Raw genomic sequence first — 27,783 nt, forward strand, 5'->3', positions numbered from 1 at the left:
CAGTTTTTTGTACGGGCTAATCTGAGCCCAAACAAATGCCTTTTTAATCTCAATTTAAAAAATGGTGGACTACAGATAGCTGGTAATACCCAAAGTGGCTTCTCACTGGTCATTAATTCCCTACAATGTGATCTGTGTCCGTGTCATGTCTAAGCACTCAATCATTTCCTATTATTATCCATTAATAACTAAAACTTAGAAGTATCAAAGATCCATATTCATAAATCAACACTTTCAGCAATGTCAGTTGCATTATGGCTGCTGTACTGATCCAATCCGGTAAATGTTTCCTAAATGGGACTTAAACTGTTTAAAACATTATCTTTGCGAGTTATATATTACAATTAGCTTCTAGATTTATTATCAATGAGCTGTAATTTCAGAATCTGCAAGTTACTGAGTCAATGGTCCTCCAGGCTGTTCTGAATTATCTGATTGAGAACAGCAGAAAAATAATATTTTGCCTGCATGAAGTACTCAGTGACTGTTAAGTAGTACTGCATTGATAAAGAATCATAATGATCAATCAATCTTTTTGATTGCTTGCATTTAACAAAGTTCGATGCCTTAAAAGATAACCAAAGCTGTGATTGGATGATGCTTTGAAAGCTGTGTATGATGGATCGTTTACCCAAGTAGATCCTTTTTGGCCAAGTGAAGATACTAAACCCAAGAATACGCTTTTAGAAGCTTTGCTGACAGAGTAATGGTCTTTCCCTCACTAGGAACCATGGTCAGCATTTATAAACCAGTGACAATATTTACTGCTTTACAGGCGTGATCATGCCTAGTTATCCCAAATTCCAGGCAAACCTGTGACAAGACTGGTCTCCGTGGTAGCTCAGCAGTACCCGACCTGGGACTTTGACGATGGTCTTTGCCGTTTCTGGGCACTATTTTGAGTGAACTCACTTCCGCGCTAACAGCAAACTGGTCCTCTTCTGGAGAAGCCGGAAAGAATGTAACTTTTATAATTCGGGGATCCAGGATCTTAATCCTGTGCTTGTTGTCTGTTCCACATTGACCCTTCAGCATCGCCACTTCTTAAGGCCAATGTTTTTAAAGAAGTATATTAAATCAGCTGCGGCAGCACGCGTTTATTTATTTATTTAGAGTTTTATATAGTGCAAACAAGACCCTATCAGGTGTGAGAGCGCTTTACATGAATAAGAAGAAGATATGATACAAAACGGTACGCCTTATATTAAAAACTTGGTATATGTTATGAGGACGGGATTACAAGAGTTCCTTTTTCAACAAAAAAATGAAGTAATTTGCACAAAAGTTTACATTTTTTTAAAGGTTTCCTGAATTTATAGTAACATGCATTCAGGTTTGCTATGGAGGCATCAGAATTCCATGATCATCCAAAAATTGAAGTCATTTGCACAAAAGTTGTTACATTTTTTAAAGGTTTCATGAATTTACGTCAATTTCCATTGAGGTTGCTGCTACATGAAAATGGGGTTACGTGTAAAAATATTTAAAAACAAAAAATGTAATGTGCGATATTAATGAGTTTCCAAAACATAAATAAAGAGTTGAATAGAACTGGAAAAATTTCATTTTAGCAATCCAGGATGAGAGCACTCTTGGAAGGAAAGGACTTCTGGCTATCGGTCAGGGACGGGAGGAGCTTGGCTCTAACAACTTCTAATACGGCTTCAGAAGAGGAGCTGTGCAACGTTGTGCTTAGCCTACACAAAGCAAAGGTTATGGAGACATCTCTGTTCTTTAAGGTAAACAAGTGAAACCTTGGACAACCCTTGCCAGCTTCCCAAAGCCATGAGTAATTATATGTGGTGGCGTAGTTTAGGATGGAGGATCCCAGATGCCAGTTTTTTGGCCCTGTGTTTATGCCTCCTGAAGACCATGATGTTTTCTTAATCTTTTGGTCTGATTGGTAACCAGCTTGTTCATTAAATTATGTATGTGTAGTTAATGTAAGGCTCTCTGGAGACCAGCACTGGCTTGATCAGGCATGACTATGTGTTCAGCGCATTGCTGGATTCGTATAGGTTAATTGCACATTCGAAGTGGAAATGACATGGCCTTTTGAAGGGTGGAACCAATGTCTTTATAGTCTGCATAGTAAGGACTAAATAGGGAAGAGGCCAAATTGCGAACTTGCTTGGGCAATCTGTTAGTATGTATAAGTCTTGAGATGTGGGACCCATTGCTGACCTTTGCACTGACCCAGGTGTCTGAATAAAGAGAGAAGGATCTAAACAGGGTGGCCGCTAGTTTATCTCACAAGATGGAGCAATCCACCCCATCACAGGTGCCTTAATAATCGGCATACTAAACTATACAAAAACAAGTGACGGGTGGAATGCTTGAATTAATCTCAGTCACTAGTAATTACTTGGGCAACATCCCAGTCCACCGTTATTTTGACATAGCACACAAATAAAGGCATAACCTGCAGGAGGACTGCTTGATGTGACAGGGCGACGATGTTGTCAACTGTGCCAATATTCCTGGCAAAAGCCAGTTTGAAAGACGTAAAGGATCTGTGTGTGTGTTCCCCCCATTTTTTTAATTCTCCTAAAAGAGTGCTAGCATATGCTCTGGCATCAATATCCACTTGACCAATTAAGCGGTACCTGATGGGTTACCTCTGGCCCCCAGTGCAATGTGGAGCCATGTCATGATTCTGGGAATAAGCCAACTTTCCCAGTTTTCTAAATCAAACTTAATGAAGTGACCCTAGGATGCTAATTGGACCACAGGCTGCAATGGATCAGAATATTTTAAGTGCTGGCTTGGTGCTCATTGCACTTGTTCTGCCTCTATATGTCTGGGCTCTGCATTACTAATTGTAGGCTTGCCAGGAGTGGGGTCCATCCTTGACAACCAATTGATTTTCACCCCCAAAACATATTTGTTAATAACATAATTTTATTGGGTACAATAAAATGTCAGCAGGTGATTTTTCTGCATTATATCCCCATCCAGTTCTCGTAGGACAAGCTAGCAATGTCATCCAGCCGACTGATGTATTACCAGAATTTGCTGTGGTCAGTGGCGTAGTGCTAAATGATGGGGTCCCTTTGCAGAATCTGATGAGGGCCCCATGAGCCTCCCATATCTCACTGAGATTCATTGACATTGGCCTAAGTGGTGCCGACTGAAGGACTGGGGGTCTCCTTAAGGAGTGCGGCCCCCTGTACCATAGTGACTGCAGGGGCTTCTGTTACACCCCTGGCTCTAGTCTCTAAGTCTGCAGAAGTTTTTCACCTATTGATATTGACCCTTGAAGTAGATTCTTATCTCTTCCAATAGCATTTTCTTATAGCCATGTTTCTAGTAACCCAAGTAAAAGTTCTGATGTGTTACCTTTTATGATGTAAGTTTCTGTGCTTTGAGATGAGATATCAGTCATTTCAGTGCAGGAACAGACCATCCATTTTTAAAATCATTTGTTGGTTTAGCCAAATTATGTTTCAGAACTGATTTATTAGGGTGAGATAGAGGATCCAATAAAGTCTGGACTACACACACCAGAATTCAAAGGAAATACTGAACCCCATAATTCTTTTCCCCAGGCCAATGTTATGTTATGTGGATTTGTAAATCGTACTATCACCCATGTGGGCATCATAGTGCTGAGTAGGTGTGTGTGTCTAGCCCTTCCTATGGTAGGTTGGTTAATTGAAAAGTCAGGTCTTCACCTTCTTGCGGAATTTAAGAGCCGGGCGGCTCTGATGTGGAGTGTGAGTTTGTTCCACGCTTTAGGAGCAATGTAAGAGAAAACTTCCTGATCTGGTCTGGTTCTATGCATGCTGTGCTGCCTAGTGCCGCACTCTTCAAAGGTGTCTGTGTGATGTCTGACACAGGTTTTGTACCAGAAGGGTCACCTCCCAGTACAAAATACTATGCTTGGACAAACTTTAAAGTTAGATGTGTGCTGCTCATTGCATACAAAGTCAGAAAACTTTGGAGAAATAAAAACATTTCCAGAAAGAGGGTTATTTGTTGGCACAAAGCATTGTCTCCCATTGCTGGTAGATAGGGTTTTATGTCAAAAACCGTTGTTGGTTGCATGGGAAAGTCCACGCACCACTCATGCAATATCCCCTTGACACAAAGTAATACAAAGCATTGCAAAGCTCTAGTTTGAGTTACTTTTACAAAATAAAATATGTTTTGCTCTGGAAAACACATTCCAAATAAATATTTTGCGCCAGTTTGCTTCACTTTGGTAATGCACACCCAACCCAAACTGATAGTAAATGTTAGTACATTTTAGTGCATCTGCCCCATGGTTTCTTATTTCGACACAGGGATGTACTCTAGATGCCAACAGTGCACCGCGTGCAGTGGCACCGTTGAGGGTCTCACTCTACCCCAGCACTAGCTGTTTTCACAACCAAACCAGGCGAGGGTGGGCACTTCCGTGCTTGCTTTAGGGCCCTGGCTACGCCGCTGCGAGGACCTGAGACAACTCGAGAGGTCTGGAAATACAGACCCTGTTCCGCCGTCTGCCCCCGACGCCGCACGTGCGGGTCACTGACCAAGGATGTACATCCTGGTGGCTTGAACCCGCCCAGCAGACCTTGATGTCATAAACACCAAAGGGATTCACAGTGAAATGGAAGGACGCATCTGCCGCGGTCAATACACAACGCCGGCTTGCATAAGGCATCTTAATGAAATGCATTCCTTTTCTAATTCCTTTTTTGTTGTTTCGTTATTCACGCTTCATTGCACAGAGCCACTTCCGGGCCAGAAAGCAGCATCCAGGGAGCCTGGCAAGGAGAGGCACGCGCCCGACCCTGGCTGCGCCCAAAGCACTCACAATCAAATGGGCAAACACCTGGCGCTGCTGCAGAACTGGCCATGCTACTCAATAAAATGCAATTTTCCAGGAAGGCATGCGCATTTATTTACAATTCTGCTATGTCCACGCCTAAATGTTAAAAGTCAGCTTTGGAAGTGACTATGCTGGTGCTCACGGATTCTAGCAATTTATTTTCTGGCTATAGACAGGGCCACAGGAATTATGCAATTCTGGGGCCACAATATTTTCCCAATACTTATGGATTTGCCAAGTAATTCCTCATCTGCTGCACAAATCAACGGTATAGTATAGACAACTAGCAACGATGCAACTTTTGTGCAGGGAAGCAGGCACATATTCTCGTTCTTCCTGATTTAGAAGATAATACATAAACTATTTGCAAGCAGGGTCACTAGAATTATGAGAGTTTGTAGTGTTTACTGCATAACTTGCTTCTTTTGCCGCATAATCCATTTTTGGCTTCATAGTCTTCAGATGTTAACAGTAAAAATGTACTAAAAATATGGTAAGGTGCTGCTGCCCAGTGGAAGGCTCTTCGCAAAGGTTGACTGGTCACCTTTCCGTGGCCTATTTCTGTATTTGGGTGTCAAAGTGGTACCAATGAAGCGAAATATTTGCCCAGAGAGTGTTAACGTGCAAAACTAAGGAGGTAATACTAACACAAAATGTGTCACGTTATGCCGCATAATTTGCCTTTTCTTGTCACATGATTTAGTTAGTCTTTCCACATAATTCGGCCCTCCTCCTGTGTTGCATAATTCCAGTGGCCCTGGCTATAGACGTATTTCTGATAGCTAAAAATAGTGCCAAAAAAAACCTGAAATTGAAGTAGGAGATTTAAAACCAAGAGGTGATTTAATAAATAATTTATTGAGAATTAAACTGTAGATATGTCATTACGCTGACGTTCTAAAGAGGGCAAGCCCTTACACCCCTGAATTCGTTTTCTAGACTTGAAAAATAGAACACAGATACTTAGTGAGAGAACACAGTCGTTAGAGTGGTTTACATATAAATATAATCGAGTAGTTACAAAAAATATTTTTCTCATACGACCATAGAACATATCATTAGTACATTTGTAAGTAGTTCTATAAGCAGTGCAGGTGGCCCGAGCTCCAGGGGACTCCCTCAGCACAGTGCACTGCACGGGCAGCGGGCCCCTGGCTTAAGATCTCCTGACTAGGTGCTGGTTTGGGGGCCTCCATCTACTTTGCAGCCCCCCCTTCTCAAGTTTTCTTACGCTACTGTCCAAAAGTCTAGTTTTCCATTTTCTGGCGTTGTTAGTCATTCCTCAGGTGACTTGGTTGTTGGATGTGGATTCGGGCATCTGAGACAGGTGGATGGACCATTCGTCTCAAAATGGTAGACCGGACGCAAAGCTGCTGGTGACGTCTGTACTGCGCTTACCCGGAAGAGGAATTCCTTGTGTCGATAACAACTGAAAATCAAATAAACAACAAATAAAGTGACAAACACATCAAAAAAGAACAGAAAGAGAAATCTAAGTTCCAAATACAGCCGCTGCCCAAGGAACCAAACAGGTTGCGCGCCTGCTAGCCTTGTGATTTTGGCATAGCCAGGGAGTCTAACCAGCAGTCCCCCCACAGGGGAATACATTATAAGCAAATGGGTGAGAGGTGAAAGCATAACTCATGCATGCCAATGGACCCGATTCAGATGTGAGACTCATGATTTTTTAAGGCGACTCTCACGTACAATTGCCTCTGTTTGAATATAATCCATTGGGGGAAATACATTCCTCCATTTGTTTTCAAACTCTCCCACTTACCAGCTGGAAAACGTTGCCATGTATGATAAGTGCACATGCAAGCTTGGAATGGTTGCCCTGACAAGAATGGACACAGACTATCCAGGTCAGAAAAAAATTAGCATAACTTTGTCCTAAACATTGCCACGTCAAAGGGGAGCCCCTAGATCCACCAACCGAATACGTCTTAGGCCATCTGGCTTCTTACTTAGTATTCCTGTCCAGAATCAGGTAAAGGGAGGGGGTCTCCACTGTTATTAGCAACAGGGGCAGGAGACGAGAGCATCATTAAAAGCACAAGCACAAAATGGTGACCGAGGCTCAGTATAGTGATAATTTGTTTAATTACAGTTGGTGTTTCCTCAAAAGCTTGTTCACAAGAGTTCATCCACTGGTAAAGGTTGAGTGTGTATTATCCAGATAGGAAAGGGTACACAAGCACCGCTCCCCTTCAGCCAGTGGACCTGTCCAGTGTCAGGAGAAAGGAGCTGGGTCTCTACTGAAAGGGATTTAGATGCAGATTTATAATTTTTGACGCAAAACTGCTCAAACGCAGTTTTGCGTCAAAAAGTTTAGCGCTGGCTAGCGCCAATTTTTAATACCATCCGGGCATCATATTTATACTATGACATTGGGTGGCGCTAAAAACAGGTTAGAGTAAACATTTTTGACATTAACCATTGTGCATTGTCGTAAGGCAAAATGACGTTAACGCCGGAAAAATGACTAACCTGTTTTACGACCAGTAATAATGTCGCAAAATGGAAATGCACCATTTTTTATCGTGTTAGCGTCAACTTTAGATGCTAATGCAGAAAACATTGCAAAGAAGCCAGAAAGCCAGGAGAGACCCTAGGGTGACCCCAATCAACCAGGAATCAGCCAGGAGGACACACACAAGACCCAGGGGAGGGAGAAGAAAAAGAGAAAGCGTCTTTTCAGTGAAGAGGAGCATCAAATACTGGTGAGAGAGGTGACGGAGCATCAACATCAACTCTCCATCACCTCCAAATTGCCAATTGGCAGGAGAGAGGCAAACTGGCAGCAGATGGTAGACAAGATTAACAGTGTGGCAGAGGTGAGGAGAACCGTAACCGAGTGCAAGAAACGCTAGCATGATTGCAAGCGAAGGACAAAGGAAAAAATGGCAAGGAAGGCAGCACTGCAAACTGGAGGTGGTAGTCCAGCACCACAAGAAGACCTGGACTAAATGGAGGAGATGGTTGCAGCGGTCATCCCGGAGGAACTGGTCACTGGAATCGCAGGACGGCGCAGACTACCAGGAAACACCACAAATGTAGGTTAAGTTGCAAGGGAAATTAATGCTAAATTGTCAAATTCAAGAAGGGGGAGGCACATAGGACACACACAATGCATGTCAAAGGAGCGCAGAGGGACACATTGCACATGAAGCAAGTTGCACCATGCTGATGTGAGCTACACATGTAACTACGCCGTGGTAGTGCCATGCACCACAACACATACACAACTTGGACATATGTGAAACACCAGGGCTAAATACCTACATGTACATATGCAGCACATGGTATGGATGGCATGTCTAATGACTGTGCCCCTGGCTGTGTCATCACAACATTCCTCGCATTTAGTCAAATTAACCCTACCAACACGACCAAGACATCAGAGACTACGAAGTGTCACGGCTGACTTGTCGCTTACCAGATTTATCTGCAGGATGGTCTTGGTCCTGCCTTGGCTGAGGTATGGGCGACCCTTTCTGGTAGCCACGGTGCTGCTGACAAGGGAATGTCAGGGCAGTCAGTGCCTCCCAAAAGGAGTCCCTGAGATAAAACTTGAAGGAAAAAACCTCAAGGCTGGAACTCCCTAAAACAACAAAAAGGCACAGGCAAGGTAAGTTTTCAATTAAAAAAAATATATAACTGGAAAGGCCAGGAAAAAGGGGCAAAAAAGCTGGAAAACACGGAGCGTGATCACCACCAAAGGAAGTGTTGCAGCGCAAGGAGATCAAGGCCCTCATTCTGACTTTGGCGGTCGGCGGAGGCCGACTGCCAAAGTACCGCCGTCAGAATACCGCTGCGCGGTCAAAAGACCGCCGCGGTAATTCTGAGTTTCCCGCTGGGCTGGCGTGCGACCGCCAGAACGCCGCCCGTCAGCCCAGCGGGAAAGCCCCTTCCATGAGGATGCCGGCTCCGAATGGAGCCGGCGCAGTGGAAGGGGTGCGACGGGTGCAGTTGCACCCGTCGCGATTTTCAGTGTCTGCTTGGCAGACACTGAAAATCTTGGTGGGGCCCTGTTAGGGGGCCCCTGCAGTGCCCATGCCATTGCCATGGGCACTGCAGGGGCCCCCAGGGGCCCCACGACACCCCTTACCGCCATCCGGTTCCTAGCGGGGAACACCGCCAGGAACAGGATGGCGGTAAGGGGGTCGGAATCCCCATGGCGGCGCTGCTAGCAGCGCCGCCGTGGAGGATTCCCCAGGGCAGCGGGAAACCGGCGATACACCGCCGGTTTCCCGTCTCTGACCACGGCTGTACCGCCGCGGCCAGAATGCCACGGAAGCACCGCCAGCCTGTTGGCGGTGCTTCCGCCGCCCTCTGCCATGGCGGTCCATGACCGCCAGGGTCAGAATGACCCCCCAAGTGTCTTAGACCTTATATACCCAAGAACAGGAAGTGACCTTCAGGAAGGAAAAATACGCCATGTTAGTTTGGGAAAAACTACCATAGGAATATAGATGAAGTCACCATGTTAGATAGGGATCCTGATGCATGCAGGGAAGAGAAAGACATGCTGGGAAAAAAAAGAGCAAAAAACATGGCTCCACCCAACAAGAGACAGAGAATAAAAGGAAGAGCAAAAACAGAAGAGAAAAGAACAGAAGAAAACAAAGTACCAGGTAAGTGCCAATGTGGGGGGAAGGCTTATCACTAGCTCCCAGGTTGCGCCGCACTCTGAGCTCGCCGAGGCCTGAGAAAACCCCAGGGCCTCGTGCGAGGAAACGCACAAAAGAAAGGAGTGTGGTGCGACCGCGGCCCAGGAGCTGAACCGCGGCCGCCGCGACCCGACTCAGAGCTTCCGAGCGCGCCGCGGCAGGTCGCGGCGCAACACGAACTCAATCAATACCATTCCTGGAGTTACATCATGGTGGTGTCCCTTGCAGTAACACCTTGCAACTGCCTTGCCTCATTGCCCAAACATATGTGTGCTGCATCTTACAGCAGACAATTCATTGCAACCGTCCCAAAAGTACCCAGACATGTGCCGGTAGCATCACCACCCTGCGCATTAACAACACATCCACATAAGGCAGCCACCACTCCATCATGCAGTGAGGATGCCCCCTGGGTGCAGGCAAAAATAATCAAAGCAGGCACGGGGGAAGAGCAGGGTGGTCCTATATCACCAGAAACATACCACTACCCAGAGCAACTAAACTGGTGTAGTGTGGAACCACACATCTTGATGCTGATCAGAAATGGGCCACTACAGAAAATATGTACCACAGATAACAAACTGTAGGTCACAACAGATACAGGCTGAGCCCACAACAACTCTGACACAACCATGTGAGATACATAGGAATGGGGAAATAAACAGACACATACACAACATGGTGTATGACTGTGAACATAATGGTGTACAATTCCACATTGACGGGTGGGGATGGTGCATGGGCAAGTCTAGTGTTGGTAAGACTGCCAGTGCAGTGTACCCTTTGCGGTTGGCAGTATGAGTCACACGTTGGGATGGCGAGTGGAAATCTGTCTGCTCATGGTAGCTCTGTGGGGCACTTAGCACGACATTGTTGATGGATCAAATAGAGTCAGTGCCAGTCTTGGGGTGTATTGGGTGTGACAGGACATGCTGCTCTTAGCCCTGCAAATCAGGCAGTGGAAAGGGCAAAGGGGCAGGACATGGGAACCCTGCATTGCCCATGCCAGGTGCATGGGCTGTGCAGGGGCACCCAGGGGCACACCACACCACATTACCACCAACCTTTGAATGGGGGTTTTACCGCCATGCAAAGGCTGGTGGAAAAGCGGGAACACACCTGGAGGGTAGCGATGATCATAATACTGGTCTGGTGTCACAAGACAGGTGGTATTGCCAGTCTGTAAGCTGCTAGAAACCTGCCAGTGCCAGGCCATTGGCCCATGGGGCAGTCCCCATTGACAACATGTGCCACTACCACCTGCACTGTTCGGGGTGGTCATATAGACAATGGCAGTCAGGTGGTCATAAGACTGCCACACTTGTAATGAGGGACCAGTATGACTACCTGCAGAATCAACATCAAACTAGCCCAAGGCCCTGACCTAAGTTCAACTTCAGTTAACTGGCTATGTCCATGAAATAATTTAACATCAGGCACTGTCATATACAAAATGATGTACACAGCAAAAACATTTACCCATGCTGGCCATCCCTGGGTCCACCCCTGTGCCTGTGTCAAGGTAGCTGCACTGCCACTATGCTGTATCTTGTGCATCATAGTGCAAGGATGGCTGCATTGAGGGGGAGATCATAGTTGTGTAGGAGGGCACACCTTCCAGCACAGACAGAAGACGACATGGAAATCTCCTAGGGCCATGTGTGCTGTGCAATGCAGCACACATACACATACATCAACATGAGGAGCTATCAAAGGAAACAACAGCATAGTGTCTTGGCAATGCCATCCCTGGGGTGGTGCAATGTCCCAGTACCGCACAGGTGTATGTGAAACATGTAAGACAGAGCCATATTGACATGTGTGGTACTGTGGCTTGACCACTGCAACACCCATTGCAAGGCACTACCATGTAAATGGATGCATAGGGAGGGTTGACAATAACAAGATGGTGTCAAGCCGCCAAAAGGATGTAGATATATCTAGTAGATATGACGTAGCCAATTGCGCCACCTGACCTTCCCCTCATGTGACACTCAGTTGGGGGCAAAGGGCTGATAGAATGCAACCATGATGTACAGAAACAATGTTTGGGAAGTAAGATAACAATGAGCCTCCAATAGCAAGTCAGTGACCTGACATGCCAACTGCCATAACACAGAAAGGTTGATTTTACACCATCTCATTGTAGAGGATGATGGCTCTCCTGCTGATCTGCCTGTCCTGGAGTACCCCGATGACCTGGATGACCTGGATGACCTGGATGACCAGCTGACAACCATAAACCAAGAGACCCTCAAAGAAGTCCTAGTATCCCTCCAGATACCACCTCCAGTCGCAAGGAGGACATATAATGTAGCAGCCATCCCAGATACCCCACCCAACACCCCAATAGTACGACCTGCCAGCACTGACACAGGTGAGGACTCCGAGGACCCGGGAACCAACTTTGAGAGGACAGTGGTAGGAGTCCAGCGGGTGCTGGCCAAGGAGGTGGGGGTGGGGGTGGGGAGGGAGACTGTAGCAGCCAGCCTAGAGGGTATGCGCATGTGCTTCGCTATGGCCAATGAACAGACTGCAGCCAAACAAGGCTCACCGTCCCACACTCTCCACTGCATTGAGTCCAACAGTGTCCGAGGGACATAGCTGCTGCCATGAGGGAGGGGCCACAACAACTGCCCTCCCAATCTGGCAGCAGCGTGATTGAGAGCAAGCTGGACTCCATGCACCGGGAAGTGGCCTCCCTCAGGGCAGACATAGCTGCCTACCACCGGGATTTAGCTGATATCCTCAAAAATCAGCAGCTCCTCCTTGCTGCAGTGATGCCATATGCTGTTCCACAGATAGCAGCTGCCGGGAATTGGGAGCCCACATATCCAACCACTGAAGTGTGTGTGGCCTCCTCTACCTCCCCACCGCCACCATTAGGGGCAGAGGAAACACCACACACATCAGAGGAAGAAGATTTGGAACAGATCATCTTTACTCGTACGAGTTCCCAGTAACACCAGCCCATGCCACATGGGCAGTGTTTTCCTTTGTCCTGTGCTTTAGATCATGCCAGTGTTAGCACAGTTGGATATGTGCACTCTTCACCGACACACTGTTGTCCTGTCTGCTATGGACTGTCATTGTCTCTCACTTACCAATTGGTAATTCAAGTTCCTCCGCATTTAACAGCACTTCACCAAAGCATGTCCCATGACATGTCCCTCAACCCTGGACTTGTGTTGTGTCACAATTGTATGGATTTCACAAATGGGGTCACTGACCTGGACATTGTAAATATTGCACTACGACATTTGTAAATAAACACCTCCTACACAAACAGCATGTCTTTGTGTATTGTGACACACCTACTGGGCTTAGGAATTGTGATGTGTGTAACCATGTCATCAGTCACAGAGTGTCAGTACAAGAGTGCAGGAATATAGGGGCACATACCTACACACAAGGTTCCAACATGAGAAATGTCAAATCTGGTCTCATCCCCTACAAGCAATTCACTGAGTATGTAAAAAATGAATGAACACATGTATGCTTCACTCACTACATACGGCTGGAATGGCTGCGAAACAGTTCTCGGGCGATATTGTCAGCTGGGTGTACTAGTAGAACACATTGGTGTGAAATAGAGACACCTAACCTCCTTAGTGATTGCCACCAGTCACTTTTGAAGGATAGAGTTCAAATGTAGGCTGTTGTCAGATGTGCCACAGTCCCCAACATTCCTACACAGGACCCAAACACTGACAGCTGAATTTCCACACCTCCCTGTCCAATACAAAGTTAACAGTCACCTTGACAGATGCATGGACAAGGAGATGTGTTGTTGCTGCCAATGTGACAGCTCAGTTGTCAATAGGTGATGCACATGTCAAGAGAGGGATCAGGAGGCAGGATGGAATCCCTAGGCCAACACACAAGACCCCGAGACACTAGCATATGGCACAAAATGTATAGGAGTAGCCAATTTGTTTTATTAAGTATTAAACTGAACTAAAAAATGAATAAAACGTACCCTATCCTAAACTAACCTATTCTAACTGTACTTAACCAACAACTAAATCTAACTACCCTATGCTAAACTTAACTAACACATTTAACTCCACACTCTAAACATTGGTCCACCTCCCTCCTTAAGTTACAGGACACATGCAGGACAACATATACTAATATTACACATATGCTAACTAAATCTAAACATACATATATTTTTTTGTATTTTGTATTTTGTATTAAACACATAGATACCCCATAATTACCCTCAACCTACCCACCCACCAATTAACACGTAATAAGTAAATAACCCACCCCCCAAATCCATTTATCTTAACTAAACTACATACCTACACTAACCTAACACTATCCCCCTAAAACCCACAATAAAACATAATTTAAAAGCAGAAGCGAAGGGACAGAACTTGGAGGTGGCAGTTCAGATTAACTCAGAGTTTGGCCTTTTTCAGTTTTTTTTAATATACTTCAGCCTTTTGGTGTTGGCAGCCACCTCCTTCTCCAAACTGTCCAAACGTTTCAGGATCAGAGAAACGTCCCTCTTCAGATCCTGCAGAAATTGCGTGTCCATGGCAGCAGGTGGTGTGGGCTGTTGCACTGTTGTAGTTGAAGTTGTTGCAACCGAGGTAGTGGGAGTGGTGCCAGATGTGCCCCCCTGCACTGCTGAGGAGACATGTGTTTGCGGTGCCCTCTTTGCCACTGTGGGGACCCCTTGTGGGAATGCCTGCCATTCCCCCACTGCCCTCTCAGCACAATAGCAGTGAGCCATTCTACGGAAGTCAGATTCCACTGCCAGGATATGGCGGTACCTCACTGTCCTCTTTTGGAATGCGCATAGCTCATCTTTGCTCATGTTGGCAGCTGTGAAATGGAGAAAGGCAACCATCAGTGTCAGCATTGTGTGGAGTCTGTACAGATTAGTAGCTTACACTGCTACATCTAATTACACATGCACTCCAACTCACATTCCATTCCAGAAAAGACAATGGACCTGATAAATGTAATGACAATGCTGCCTTACCATAATTTTATTGACACTAAGGCGACGCAAAATGCAAAAATGAACCAAACATATGGAAGTGTGCTTTGCTTTTGCATTCTAAAGAATAATGCAAACGTGCAAACTTGACATAGATCAGGCCCAAACTTCCTCATCATCTGTGTCTATTGACAACCATACATCACCAGGAACTTGGACATGTTAATGGGAGGATTGGATGATGTTGGTAACCATAAGGGGTCAGAGCTGATAAGTACATATGCTAGCCTGATCAATATGACTGTCACCTACACTGTGAGCATCACATTTACTTACAAATTTGGTATTAGACTACCCCTGAGCCTAAGGGGGGGATGGCCATGCAATCCATCGCCTCAACTGTCCTGGTCATCCACTAAGGCATGCCCACGCATACATGGACTCAAGGAGTGGACCATATGTTAGGAGGGCTGAGAATTAGAAAGCTAGAATCCATAGGACACCTCACATCTACATTCATGTGTCCAGGTGTAGACACCCATCAATACCTAATCTGCCACTACTATTCCTTACACACCCATTTCCATGCCAGCACATATTTAGCCTTGACCTGCATGCAAGCTAATTACATTCCACATAAGTGTAACATACATGGAGTGCAAAAGACGGGGTGCCATGCTGGGGGACAATTGCCAGCCCAGTCCTCCATCTTTATGACAATACAGGGATGCACCAAATTGGGTTCATTATGGTGCATACCTGTGTTGTGAGAATGATGGAGTGTGCCACTACCAATATTCCCACAGCGTTGCACTCTGTGATTCTGAGTCACATATGTGTAATAATATGTTCTTTCCCTTTAACTCTTCTGTTCCATTTTGTTGTGTTTTGCTCTATGACTGCGTCAGTGCTTTGTAAGGTTCTAGAGCCAGCTCTTGACAGTTGGTCACTGGCTTGGGACTTGAGAGGGTGCTGCCTGCCGTCGTGGATCCTTTTATTGAATAAAGTGACTACACCGTTTTCCTGTGTTATATATGGATTCTTCCTCTACTTGGTAACCTGGAGCCTTCAGAGCTTCTTACATTTTTGGTCCAGGAGTGGGGTGTCATCGACTGTATCATCGACTGCGTGATCCACTGACCGCCTGCACTGCGTATTACGTTTGGAAGAATTCACCGCTGTACGTCATTGAAGATTAGCCCCGGGCTCTGTCTACATATTTTGTGAGCTAAAAGTATATTTGGAAAAGTGAGGAGATATCGGGAAGCGCTCGAGCGTTTACAGTGTTTATCTTTGAAGGCTCGAGCGCGAGTTCATTCCAGTGCGTGTGTGTCGGATGTTGCCTAGCGACTAGCGACGCTGTTTCCCGGGCTGAGGACGCGTTCATTCTGGTGCGTGTACGCGTGTGTGAGTCGGATATTGCCTAGCAACAAACAACGCTGTTTCCCGGCCTGAGAACGCGTTGTCAGACGTTGTTTGCTATTATTTCTGTCACTGTGGACGTGCAGACGTTGCCTTCCTTGATTAGAGCAACTTTGTTTCCTAGCAAGAAAAAGGAAAAAAAAAAAAAACTCTATCTTCTGCCTGGTAACATTTGTGACAAACTTTCTGGCTTGTTTGTAACTTGAGCATATTTTGTTGCAGCACCATTGCATGTATGTTCTCCAGGTTCTTCAGGAGCAAGTGAACTATTTGTTTGGAAAAAGTTATTATTGCAGGACAAAGTAGCAAAGGAATTTACATATATTGGAATAGACATATATATATAAACACTCTCTATTATGGCTTCGAATCAGTTAGTCATGCAACCACCTCCTTTCTTACAAAAGGCTGGTAAACCAGAAATTAGATGGAACGAATGGGTGAGAATTTTTGAAAATTACTTGTCAGCGATAGACGCCATTGGATTCTCACCATCTAGGAAGTTAGCGCTTCTATATAATCATCTGGGAATTGCTGGTCAGCGCATATTCGACAATCTGCCTACAATTCAACCTCCTTCTGGTGATAATGTGGTGTGGGATGTTTATATCGAAGGAAAGGAGAGGATAAAAAAACAATTTTCTTATGACTCAAATGTTCTACTGGAGAGATTCAACTTTGCTATGTGCAGACAATCTGCAGATGAATCTGTGGACTAATTTTTAGCTAATTTGCGTGTACTTGCAGCAAAATGTGATTTTGGTAATATTGTTGATATGTACATTAGGGATCAATTTGTTTTCTATTGCTATTCCAAGAAAATTCGAGAATGCTTACTTGCTTGTCGCAACCCATCCTTAGATGAAGTGGTGGATTTAGCTAAGGCGATTGAGAGATCAATTGTTTCATCCAAAGTTGTGTGTGGGCAGAACGTTGGGTCTGGACGTAATGAACATTTGAATGTGAATCAAGTGGGAGATGAAACAACTGTAAGTTTTGTCAGAGAGAGACCAACTAAACATAAAAAAATACCACCCCAGTATGGTAGGGTTTGCTTCCGTTGTGGTTCTCATAATCATTTGGGTAACAATCCTGTTTGTCCTACCCTGGGAAAAATATGTTTGAAGCGTCACAAAATTGGCCATTTCCAAGCTGTTTGCAAACAAACAAATAAATTTCTACTCGAATTCTGGGTCCAAAGTAAAAATCAGTAATGTGTATAATGAGAATGCGGAGGAGGAGTCTGTGTTAACAGACTATCTAATGTTGTTCTTAGTGTGGATCTCCCTAATCAGTGCAGAAGGGGTGTGGGTGAACATATCAAAGGTCCTATTTGTGAAGCAAAAGTTGATTCTAGAGTTTTACCTCTAATGGCTGACTCCGGTGCTCCCATCACCATTCTAGCAGACAAAACATTTTTTCAGTTATGGCCTGACACTAAGAATTTAGAAAAAGCTGATATTGCACCCAAAGCATTCGGGGATCAGGACATCGATTTGTTGGGTTTTTTCTATGCTGAATTAGAAGTGATGGGAAGGCCTACAGTTACTAAAATCTACGTGGCTGTGAAGGGGAGGAACATATTAGGCTGGAAGGACTTAGCACGTCTAGGCATTATTCTGTGCCCAGGGCAGGAGGATCCTATCAAGTTAGGTGAGAGGCCATACATAGATGAGGGTGAGTCTGTGTTGCACATTGTTCCCAATAACATTGTTCCAGAACATTATATTTGTAAGTTTCCCAACATTTCTGTTGACAAAGTTGGGAATGTCAAAGGCTTTGAGCACACTATCAAACTCAAGGATGGTGCTGTTCCTGTCTCTCATAAAGTAAGACCAGTCCCGCTGTCTATCAGAGACCAACTTGGTAAGTTACTCAAAAAGTTAGTGACAGACAATATTATTTCTCCCACAAATGCTTCTGAGTGGGTTTCTCCGATTGTAGTTACTAAGAAAAGAAATGGAGATCTTAGGTTATGTGTAGGCTTGAGATCTCTCAATAAAAATATCTTAGTGGATTGTCACCCCTTACCCCATATACAAGAACTAATTACCACAGTGGGAAATTCAAAGTTCTTTTCGACCATTGACTTACATTCGGCGTACCATCAGATTCCTCTTAGTAATGATTTCCAAGATTTAACCACTTTAGTGACTCCATTTGGTGCTTTTAAATTCCTCAGATTACCTTTTGGTCTTGCCTCAGCGGCGAGTGTCTTTCAAAAAATGATGGACACATTGTTTGGACACATTAAAGGGGTTTGCGCATTCCAAGATGACATTCTAATCCATACGGCAACTATAGAAGAACATGAGCATACACTAAATGAAGTCTTTGGCATACTTCAAAATTATGGTTTGACTATTAAAACTGAAAAATGCAACTTTTTAGTTGAAAGTGTAGACTACCTCGGGCATTCTATAGCTGCTGAGAACATCAAACCTAAAATGTGCAATCTGGAAGCCCTTATGAAAGCCCCTTATCCGTCAAACAAAGACAAGTTACGTTCTTTTCTTGGACTGTGTGAATATTACTCCAGATTTGTTAATGGTTTTGCTATAATTGTCCAATCTCTTCGGTCACTACTAAAAAAGGGGTGCAAGTTTGTCTGGGACAAGGAAGTCAATGATGCGTTCGAGAATATCAAAAACATTGTCGCATCTAGCCCAAATTTGAAACCTTACATTCCCAATTGTAAATCTTTTATAACGGTTGATGCTAGCCTTAAGGGTCTTGGAGCGGTGTTTGGGCAGTTGCAGAATGGTCAAGAATGTACAATCGCTTTTGCATCTAGGTCACTTTCTAGTGCTGAGAGTAACTAAAGCACTATTGAAAGGGAAGCATTAGCTTGTGTTTGGGCGGTTCAAAAATTCAAGACATATATTTGGGGAACTAATTTCGAGATATTTACTGATCACAAGCCGTTAGTATTCCTATTGAGAGGCGATGGTCTTGGTAAGGCTTCCGCTAGATTAGTGCGACTCTTATCTAAATTGCAAGAGTATAATCTAGAAGCCAAATACATTACTGGAGGGAAGAATGTAAGAGCGGATTGCTTATCAAGACTTCCTTTGCCACATACTACTAGTGTTACGGATAATCGAGATGTGGAGTGTGTGGTGGGAGTTCTAGACCTTGTTTCTGATTCGGATGGGTTGTTCACACAAGAGGAATGGGAGTTGGCCATGGCGAATGACGTGGTCCTCTCGCAAGTTCTTTATTATGTCACGCATGGTTGGCCGAATAAAAATAAATATAGTGGCAAAATGAATACATACAACCAACTTGATATGGAATTATCATGTGAAAATGGCTTCTGTATGAGGGGGTCTGTCTGTGTACCTCCAAAGGATTTGAGACCACAATTAATTAAGATAGCACACGAAGGTCACCTTGGAGTTTCTGCCACATGCAGAATGCTCAAGATGAAGTATTGGTGGCCCAATATGGATAAAGAAGTGGCTGAGTTTGTCAACTATTGTTCTTCATGTGTGGTGTCTGACAAACACTGGAAAAACAATATTAAACCCTTGCATACTGTTACTCCACCATTCAAGCCATGGGAAAAAATTGCGTTAGATTTTTCTGGTCCGTATATTTGTTGTTAGCTAGAGATATGAGGTATCTTGTGGTTGCTATTGACTACTTTTCAAAGTGGATATATTATTCATTTGTAGAGAGCACAGACACTGAATCCGCAATTACATTTTTATCCAATTTGTTTGATTTGGAAGGTGCCCCATCAGTGATAGTGACTGATAATGGTATTCATTTCACTTCTAAGAAAATGGCAATTTTTTTAGGAAAATTCAACATCAAACATCTGCAGGTTGCTTTGTACAGTCCTGCCTCAAATGGTTTGGTGGAGAGAGCCAATAGAATTTTGAAGGAAGGCATTCAGACTGCTGTAGCTAGTAATCGCGATGTTAGAGATTTCCTCAAGGAAAACATTTGGGCCTATCTAAATACACCTCACACTACCACTGGGGTTTCACCTTTTTGTCTCCTCAGAGGTAGAGAGTCAAAATCTAAGCTTTTACCTACTTGGTTAGCCAATTCGCTTATGGATGATTTTAATAAGTCCAATGTAGCCATAAGTGATGTAAGGAATTGGGTATTGGAGAAACAATTGATACAAAAGATGAATTATGATAAAAGACATAAAGTCAAGGACAGGGATATAAACGTCCATGATTGGGGTCTGATAAGAAAACCTCAAAGAGTTACAAAAGGGGAATCAAAATATTCTCTACCAGTGAAGGTATTGAAAGTGACAAAAGCCTCTGTTTTGTTGGAGGGCAAGGGGTGGTGGAACCGTAACAGTGTTATTCCCATCACCAACAGACAGGTACAGGTATTCAGGGAAGTATATTTGGATAGGAGTGATGATTTTTCCAACGGTTTGCTGTATCATGATGTTCCTGCATCTTCTCCTACAAGTGGAAGTACTCTACGTTACAGAGATTCTGCTGATGGACTACAAAATGAAGTTGTGGACGTTACAAGAACAGAAACTAGTATGTTGCCTAATGAAATGACCTCACTGGGTATCAACACAAAAAATTCAAGTTTTGGTAGTTCATCTGTGCAGAAGTATAGTCGTAGCAATAGGGCAATTAAAATGCCTTCAAGGTTTGATGATTATATCATTGACTAATGTTAAAGTTTGTTTTGTATTTCTTTAGTTGTTTTGTTAAAGGGGGAAAATGATGTAATAATATGTTCTTTCCCTTTAATATGTTCTTTCCCTTTAACTCTTCTGTTCCATTTTGTTGTGTTTTGTTCTATGACTGCGTCAGTGCTTTGTAAGGTTCTAGAGCCAGCTCTTGACAGTTGGTCACTGGCTTGGGACTTGACAGGGTGCTGCCTGCCGTTATGGATCCTTTTATTGAATAAAGTGACTACACACTACGTTTTCCTGTGTTATATATGGATTCTTCCTCTACTTGGTAACCTGGAGCCTTCAGAGCTTCTTACAATATGGCCCTTCATGTGGCTTGTCTACACCTTGTGTACATGATGCTGGCCATTGTGCACCACGTGCCTCACAAGATGTGACCCTCTGGTGGTGCATGGGGATCCTTTAAAAGGGCCATAATGTCAGCATCCAGCCTACTTTGATATCTGATCATTGGACAGCTTATCACATCACAGCATCAACACACAGGACTCACTCACACAAAACCCTGGATTACTTCACAGGACACACATTATCACACCTACTGGATACATCTGGGTCCCCAAATCGCACCATTTCGCCAATTGTGTAGGGGGCAGGTCCACCTGTAAGACATGAATGGAAAACCATACTTAGGCCCTCATTCTGAATCTGGCGGTCCATGGACCGCCCACCCTATTATGACTGTGGCGGAAACACCACAGTGGAAACACCACCACTGCCAGGCTGCCGCCACCAGGCAGCCTGGTGGCATTTCAGATCCAACATGGCAGCGCTGCAAGTAGCGATGCCCTGCGGATTATGAGTCCCTTTCCGCCAGCCTTTTCCTGGTGGTTTACACAGCCAGGGAAAGGTTGGCGGAATGGGTGACTCAGGGGCCCCCATGCACAGCCCCGTCGTGAGTTTCACTGCCCGAGTTATGGGCAGTGAAATGCGCAATGGGTGCTGCTGCACCTGCCGCACTGCCACATTGAGCCGGCGTCAATGTAAATGCTCTGTTTCTCGCTTGGCCGGCTGGCAGAAACAATGTTTCCGCCCGCCGGCCCAGCGGGAAAATCATTATAGGGCCGGCGGGGGCTTCGCCACGCTGGCGGTCTTCTGTCGACCGTCAGCACAGTTGCCGGCGGTGTATCCCACCATGTACAAAATGAGGTCCAAAGTGTCATATCACAGTCACTGCGAGTGGACAACAAATTTCTGTGTGAACTAGTTGAGAGGAGTGAGCTAGTTATCCCAGAGGAAAACAGTGCAACAGACACACCACTACGATCACACAATGACACAGACACTCAGGCGAATAAGTGCCACACATCTGAACACTAACACTGGGCCAGAGACTCATGTAGTGCTACACCCTGCAACAACCATATGTGGGCCATCTATAGAACAAACTGGTATAATGGGGAGTTGTGTAAAACAACATGACACTACCCTGGCGCTTTTCAAGACATATTACTCAGGTACTCTGACCTGTCCTGCAAAGCACCCAGAGGCACTTTGTGATAGACATGCCGCTCAATTTTAAGTCTGCAATGATCATGGGTTGATTAATCCATGACTTATGTGGCAAGGTTGTCTAATGGTATCAAATGCCCCATATATATTGCCCCCTAAAGCAGGTAAGCCCCCTTTGCTAACATTATGGCAGGGGCAGGGGTCATGTGCGTTAAATGATGACAAAGTTGCACTATACATGCATTGTCCAACTTTGTTGACACAATCCAGGGAAAGTATGGTAGATTGGCAGTGCCTTGGCGTTTCATACATGACACTATGCCGGGACACAGGTGTCGCCATGGCCTCTGAAATGTGTGCCTACGTGATGGTTGTGCAGGACTCACCAGACATCTCACCTGCATTGGTATCATGGTTGGACATGTGAACTCCAGGTCTAGACTGGTGCAGATACATTTAATTCTGGTTGCATACAACCTGTCCACAAGCATTGCATGCAGCACTCTAACTCATCTGCTACAGTCATTCAAGAGCAGTGAACAGTAAATAGTATGCCAAAGGGAGACTCACCAACAGGTCCGCCGATCTCAACACCAAAGTGATCAAGCAGATCCTGTTTCCTGGCCATCAGATCTGCCCAGCGATGCTTGAGCTGGTCCTCATTCCTGCTGCTCCTGTACACTCTCTTCAGGTGATGGAGCACCTTGCCCCAACGCAGCTGCCTGGCCTCGGTCCAGTATCCCTGGATGACCCGGCCACCCATCTCTAGCATCATATGTAGGTAGTGACATAACCATCACACAAATCTACCTAACTCATCCTCTGACATCCTCATCAGCCTCCCCCTGCCAGACATGTTGTAAATGGTCAAAGTTGACCCCAAGTACCAAGAAATAAATAAAAATCAACGGAAACTTAACCCCACTAACTAATCCCAACTATCCCAAATGCTAAACTACCGCAGACAGACACCCCACAGTACAAATACAATTTTAGACAATAAGCACACAAAATCACAACTACTGGGACAAAATGCACACAATGAATGACAGGACATGACAGGAGGGACACCACAAACTGCAATCAACAACAAAGACACAACCATCAGCTCCAAAACACAACCACACAGTCAGAAAGGCACAGACTATAAGGAGAAAGTGAAACTACACCCACCTTACCATGCTTGTAGACAGGATTTCCTATTATATCACTTCTTGTCCCCGTGTGTCACGTTTTTCAGTTATACATGTATTTATTTGACGCATTTGACATTCGCGTAGTTTTTTTTAGACGCATAATGCACGTGCGTCATTTGCATAGACATTGAGAGGTGTGCGAAGGTGAAATTCACGCTAAGGGTCCATGCGTCAATTACTTTGTGTTTGCGGATGTTTTAGATGCATTTGCATCATATTTTTTAACTCAATTCCTGATTGCGTGTTTTTTTGCATTGTTCTTAGATGCACCCTGAATCAACATACATATGACATGGGCTGTGCTGCAGTGTGGCATTTTGGGTATGGCCACATGTGGTAGTCCATGCAACAATGTGACAAGGGTGGGATTAGTCTGTTCCACCAATGTGTGTGTTAAATACTCTACAGCATGCAAATTGTTGCACATTGTGCATATATATGCATGTTGACAACAGTGCATCCACATATGTTTGGCATTCAGTTCAATGCAATAGTTCTGATTTGTGATTGTGTATTGTGTTTTTGTCTGTGATGTTGTCATACAGATCATAATATTTAAAGCTACATACACAGGTCAGGCATTGTTGATGATGGGTGAACCATTGCTACCTAGGAATTATTACTCAACAACTGACTCCGAATGTAGAATTTTTAGGTTAAGGACACTTGTGTGAAGCCTGCATATGTGTCTGACATGTGTATATCTTTGATACATAGTGTATATGACACACTCTGCCTACATTCCACCCAGAATATATTTTGATCCCAAAAGTTTGATTAAACTTGTTGCAATTACCAATGGTTGTTGGTTTTGTGTGGTGGACCTGCAGCCTTAGCTGCATATGGTCTCATCCATGCTGATGTGCATTCCACCGTGTCTGTTCAATGTGTAAGGTCATGTGTACCCTGTGTCAGGACTGTGCCCCATGGCAGTGGCAGGACATATTACGATGGATATTCTGCGCAAGCCCAAATTCTACCATTGGTTGTTATACCTGGGCAAATCATGATGACCATTATTACTAATGATGTCCCCCCACCTTGTCACACATGTTCCATGCAGCCATTGCAACTCTTACACGGAGTTGTGACAGTGTTCAGTTCCAACATGACTTTGGTGGTCATTCAGAGTTTGGCGGTCATCACCGAACACCGCTGTGCAAGCAGCCGCAGAAAGACCGACAGTGATGGCGGAGTGAAGACTGCCGTATTACGACTCACCCACACAACACTGCCCAAAATATACCCAAAAACGACATCGTCGGCCAAAAGGATGGCGTGAAGGAGGCAGCTGCACCATCAGCACCGCCACGCTGAGAATATCCCGCCCGCCAAATAACAATTCACAAATCAGCACTGCGGACCCAACACGGCGGCAATCCATTGGCGGCAGGAACCGCCACAGGGAAAAAAAGGCACCACCACCAGAACACTTCACCACATTGGCAATACCAATATCCAACACCTGAGACACATACACACACCTGTCCATAGCACTACAAAACACACCCCCACACATACCCAGAACCCTTTGCAACAGGAAACTCTAACAGAGCGAGGCAAGAGCACACTGAAAGGAGGCACTGCACCTAGATACCACAGGCACCATCACACTGAACACGCATCACACAACACACTACTGCACACAAACACCACACAGCACACACACATACCACTACACAAACTCACATCAACAAACAGCACACCCAAAATCCCTGCACAACAAACACCCCCACCCACAACACAACCACCATACCACCACCAAAAAAAACACGATGCTTTGAAGAGGAGCTCAGGGAAATGGTTGATGAAATCGTCAGAGTGGAGCCGCAACTGTTTGCAGCACAGGTCCAGCAGACATCCATAGCCCGGAAGAACGACCTTTGGCAGAGGATAGTCATCAGGGTGAATGCAGTGGGGAACCATCCACACACAAGGGAGGACATTAGGAAGAGGTGGAACGACTTTAGGGGGAAGGTACGGGCAATGGCTTCCAGGCACCAATTCGCTCTTATGAGGAGAGGTGGTGGGCCCCCACCGGACCACCCAGACATGTCACTGTGGGATGCGAAGGTCCTGGCCATATTACATCCAGAAGGGCTGACGGGAATACCTACTGGACTGGACACTGGTAAGTCTACTGTACTCCCTGGCCAACATGTCCCTGTGCACAGCATGTACCCCCACCACCCTCTCACCCCCTCACACCACCCTAACGTGCACAAACCCACCATGGACCTAATACCCACACTTGCATGCCACAGCACCCTACTGACATCATTCCGACACAGGCCCACCTAGTGCATGGTTACCCCACACTGCAGCAAGTATCACATCTACCACAATGAAACACTCCCTACCCTTGCATGACTGCTACATCCACATTACATCACTGCAATTGCACCTTAAACTGTGTCACTCCCCATCACCAATAAGTATGAGGAATGCACATCAGTACATGGCAATGACAATAGCAAGGCAAACATGAAATATCCTCTAAAACAAGCCCATTGTAACATTCCACCGATGGGAACACAAGCAGTGGACTGCTAACTGTCAATGCCATTACTGCAAATCCAATTAATGATGGCATACAACCATGTGTGCCACTGCTACAATACCATCATCTGACACAATACCTCTCATTACAAAGGTATCCCAAATACTGACACACAGCAGAGGAGCCCAGTGACAGAGAGCCCAAGTCTGGAAGCAGGTCCAATAGGGGAGGACTCCCCTGGAAGTATGGATATGGACGACAAACCTGGCCTATCAGGCATGAGTGGTCAGTCCACCACCACCGGCATCACCCTGACCACGACTGTAACCACCTCCCCTGTGGCAGCCAATGTACAGCAGAGCCCACCTTCCCATACCTGTGTCCCAAGGTCACATCAAACAACAGTGTGCCCCACAGGGGCAGGAGTCAACGGTGCAAACCCAAGACAATGATGGTCCTGGTGTCAGTGGGAGGGGGCACACTGCACCAGGGGCACAGGCACAGTGGGCAAGGGCCACTGGGAGGGCAAACATAGGCCAAGGGACGAGGCTGGTACAGGACACGACTGGCCAGGAGGCCATCTCCATAGTCCTAGGAGTCTATCAGCAAACCCAGGACAAGATGGGCCAGATACTCACCACCTTGCAGGACATGCAAAGGCTGCAGGGGGAATACCACCAGGAGGCCATGTAGCAGTGTCAGGTTCTCAATGCCACCATGGTCTCCATATTAGGGGAGTTCAAGGAATTGAGCAACATCCTGCGGACATCCTCAACCCAACAGCAGGCCACATCCAGTAGTCAGGCAACACCACTGGCAACAACATCAGCACCTGCTCCTGGAATTGAGGCACAGGAGGAGGACCCACAGGCCACCAGCACCCCTACCCCTGCAGCTGAGGGACCCCCGCAAAAGAGGCCGCACATCCAGACATACTGCAGGACCTCAGGCCAAGACCAATCCCCCCACCAGGAAGTGATTCTTCTTCTGAACTGTCACCCTTATGTGCCACTGTTACACCCCATTGGCTGTCCAATACCAAGTACACAGCATACCGGGCAAATGAATACAGGACCTGTGAGACAAACAGCTGTACCACTTGCTCTGATCAGCACCCACACCAATACCCCACTCCTCTGGACTGTAATGCCATACACTTAATAAACACAAATTCACACAAGTCATGGTGCATGTCTCTTCATTGTATGTAGCGGCAATCCTGTTTCCAAGCAGCAAATAAATACACATGTCAGCACCACAACAATGAAGCGACAGATGTAGTGGGACACCCAGGCAGGTCTGTAAGTAAATTCAAACTGTAATGATTTCCAGTGTCAATGATGGCAAAAGACAATACAGAAATCAGCTTGCAGACAGAGATGTGACCTGAAGAGGGAAAATGAAATGGAATCAGGCACAAAGTTGTAAGGCATGTAAACAATACATACATCCACAGCATTTGAACACATACACAGGATGACATCCCCAGCAGCTATGATACCACATATGTAAGGGTCTGCATAGGCAGTCACACAAGTGTGGGACAGGAAAGTTGTAACATAGGTAACATCCTCTATTGTTCACCTCCCTGAGTGGTCAGAAACAGGTACTTGACACAGCAGCTGACAATGCAGCATGACATGCCTACACAGCAGAACATGACTGATAATTCCCCCTAGCATATCCCCAAACAGGCAGACTGAGGACCCTAAACCTTTGGTACAACAATAAGGCTGTACCGCAATGGCACCAGCATTCCACACATGTACTTAGCAGCAGTGCATTACCACTACCCCTCATGGTAAGTCTACTACCCTTCAAGCTCAGAAACCAAGATGTAAGGCTGTAGTCCCCACACACACCTTGTTGCTCATCATAAGCCGCAGTGTCCTGTCCTGGGATTCCTGTCACTGACTCCTCGTGGATGGCAGCTGCCACCATCGTCTCCAGCTCATCCAGCTGCTCCTGGGGCGCAGGGCTTCCACCTCCAGTCTGCAATGCTGCCTTGATGTTGCTGGCCAGTTTGTTCTTTGTCCTGCGCTTGCAGTTGTGCCAGCACTTTTCTTACAATCGATCACTGTCCTCTTCA

At 45.4% G+C, this 27,783-nt stretch overlaps 1 long non-coding RNA gene across 1 annotated transcript in view; it reads right to left on the reverse strand.

Annotated features, from left to right (window-relative positions):
• Positions 1-5,655: 5,655 nt before the first annotated feature.
• Positions 5,656-27,783, reverse strand: part of LOC138282859 (uncharacterized) — a 68,226-nt gene continuing 46,098 nt past the window's right edge. Inside the window, exon 3 of the long non-coding RNA XR_011201014.1 lies at positions 5,656-6,245. This is a non-coding gene — a long non-coding RNA (uncharacterized lncRNA). The remainder of the gene's footprint in view (positions 6,246-27,783) is intronic.

The sequence above is a fragment of the Pleurodeles waltl genome, chromosome 2_2, assembly GCF_031143425.1.
Source record: "Pleurodeles waltl isolate 20211129_DDA chromosome 2_2, aPleWal1.hap1.20221129, whole genome shotgun sequence".
In the NCBI taxonomy this organism is placed as follows: Eukaryota; Metazoa; Chordata; class Amphibia; order Caudata; family Salamandridae; genus Pleurodeles; species Pleurodeles waltl.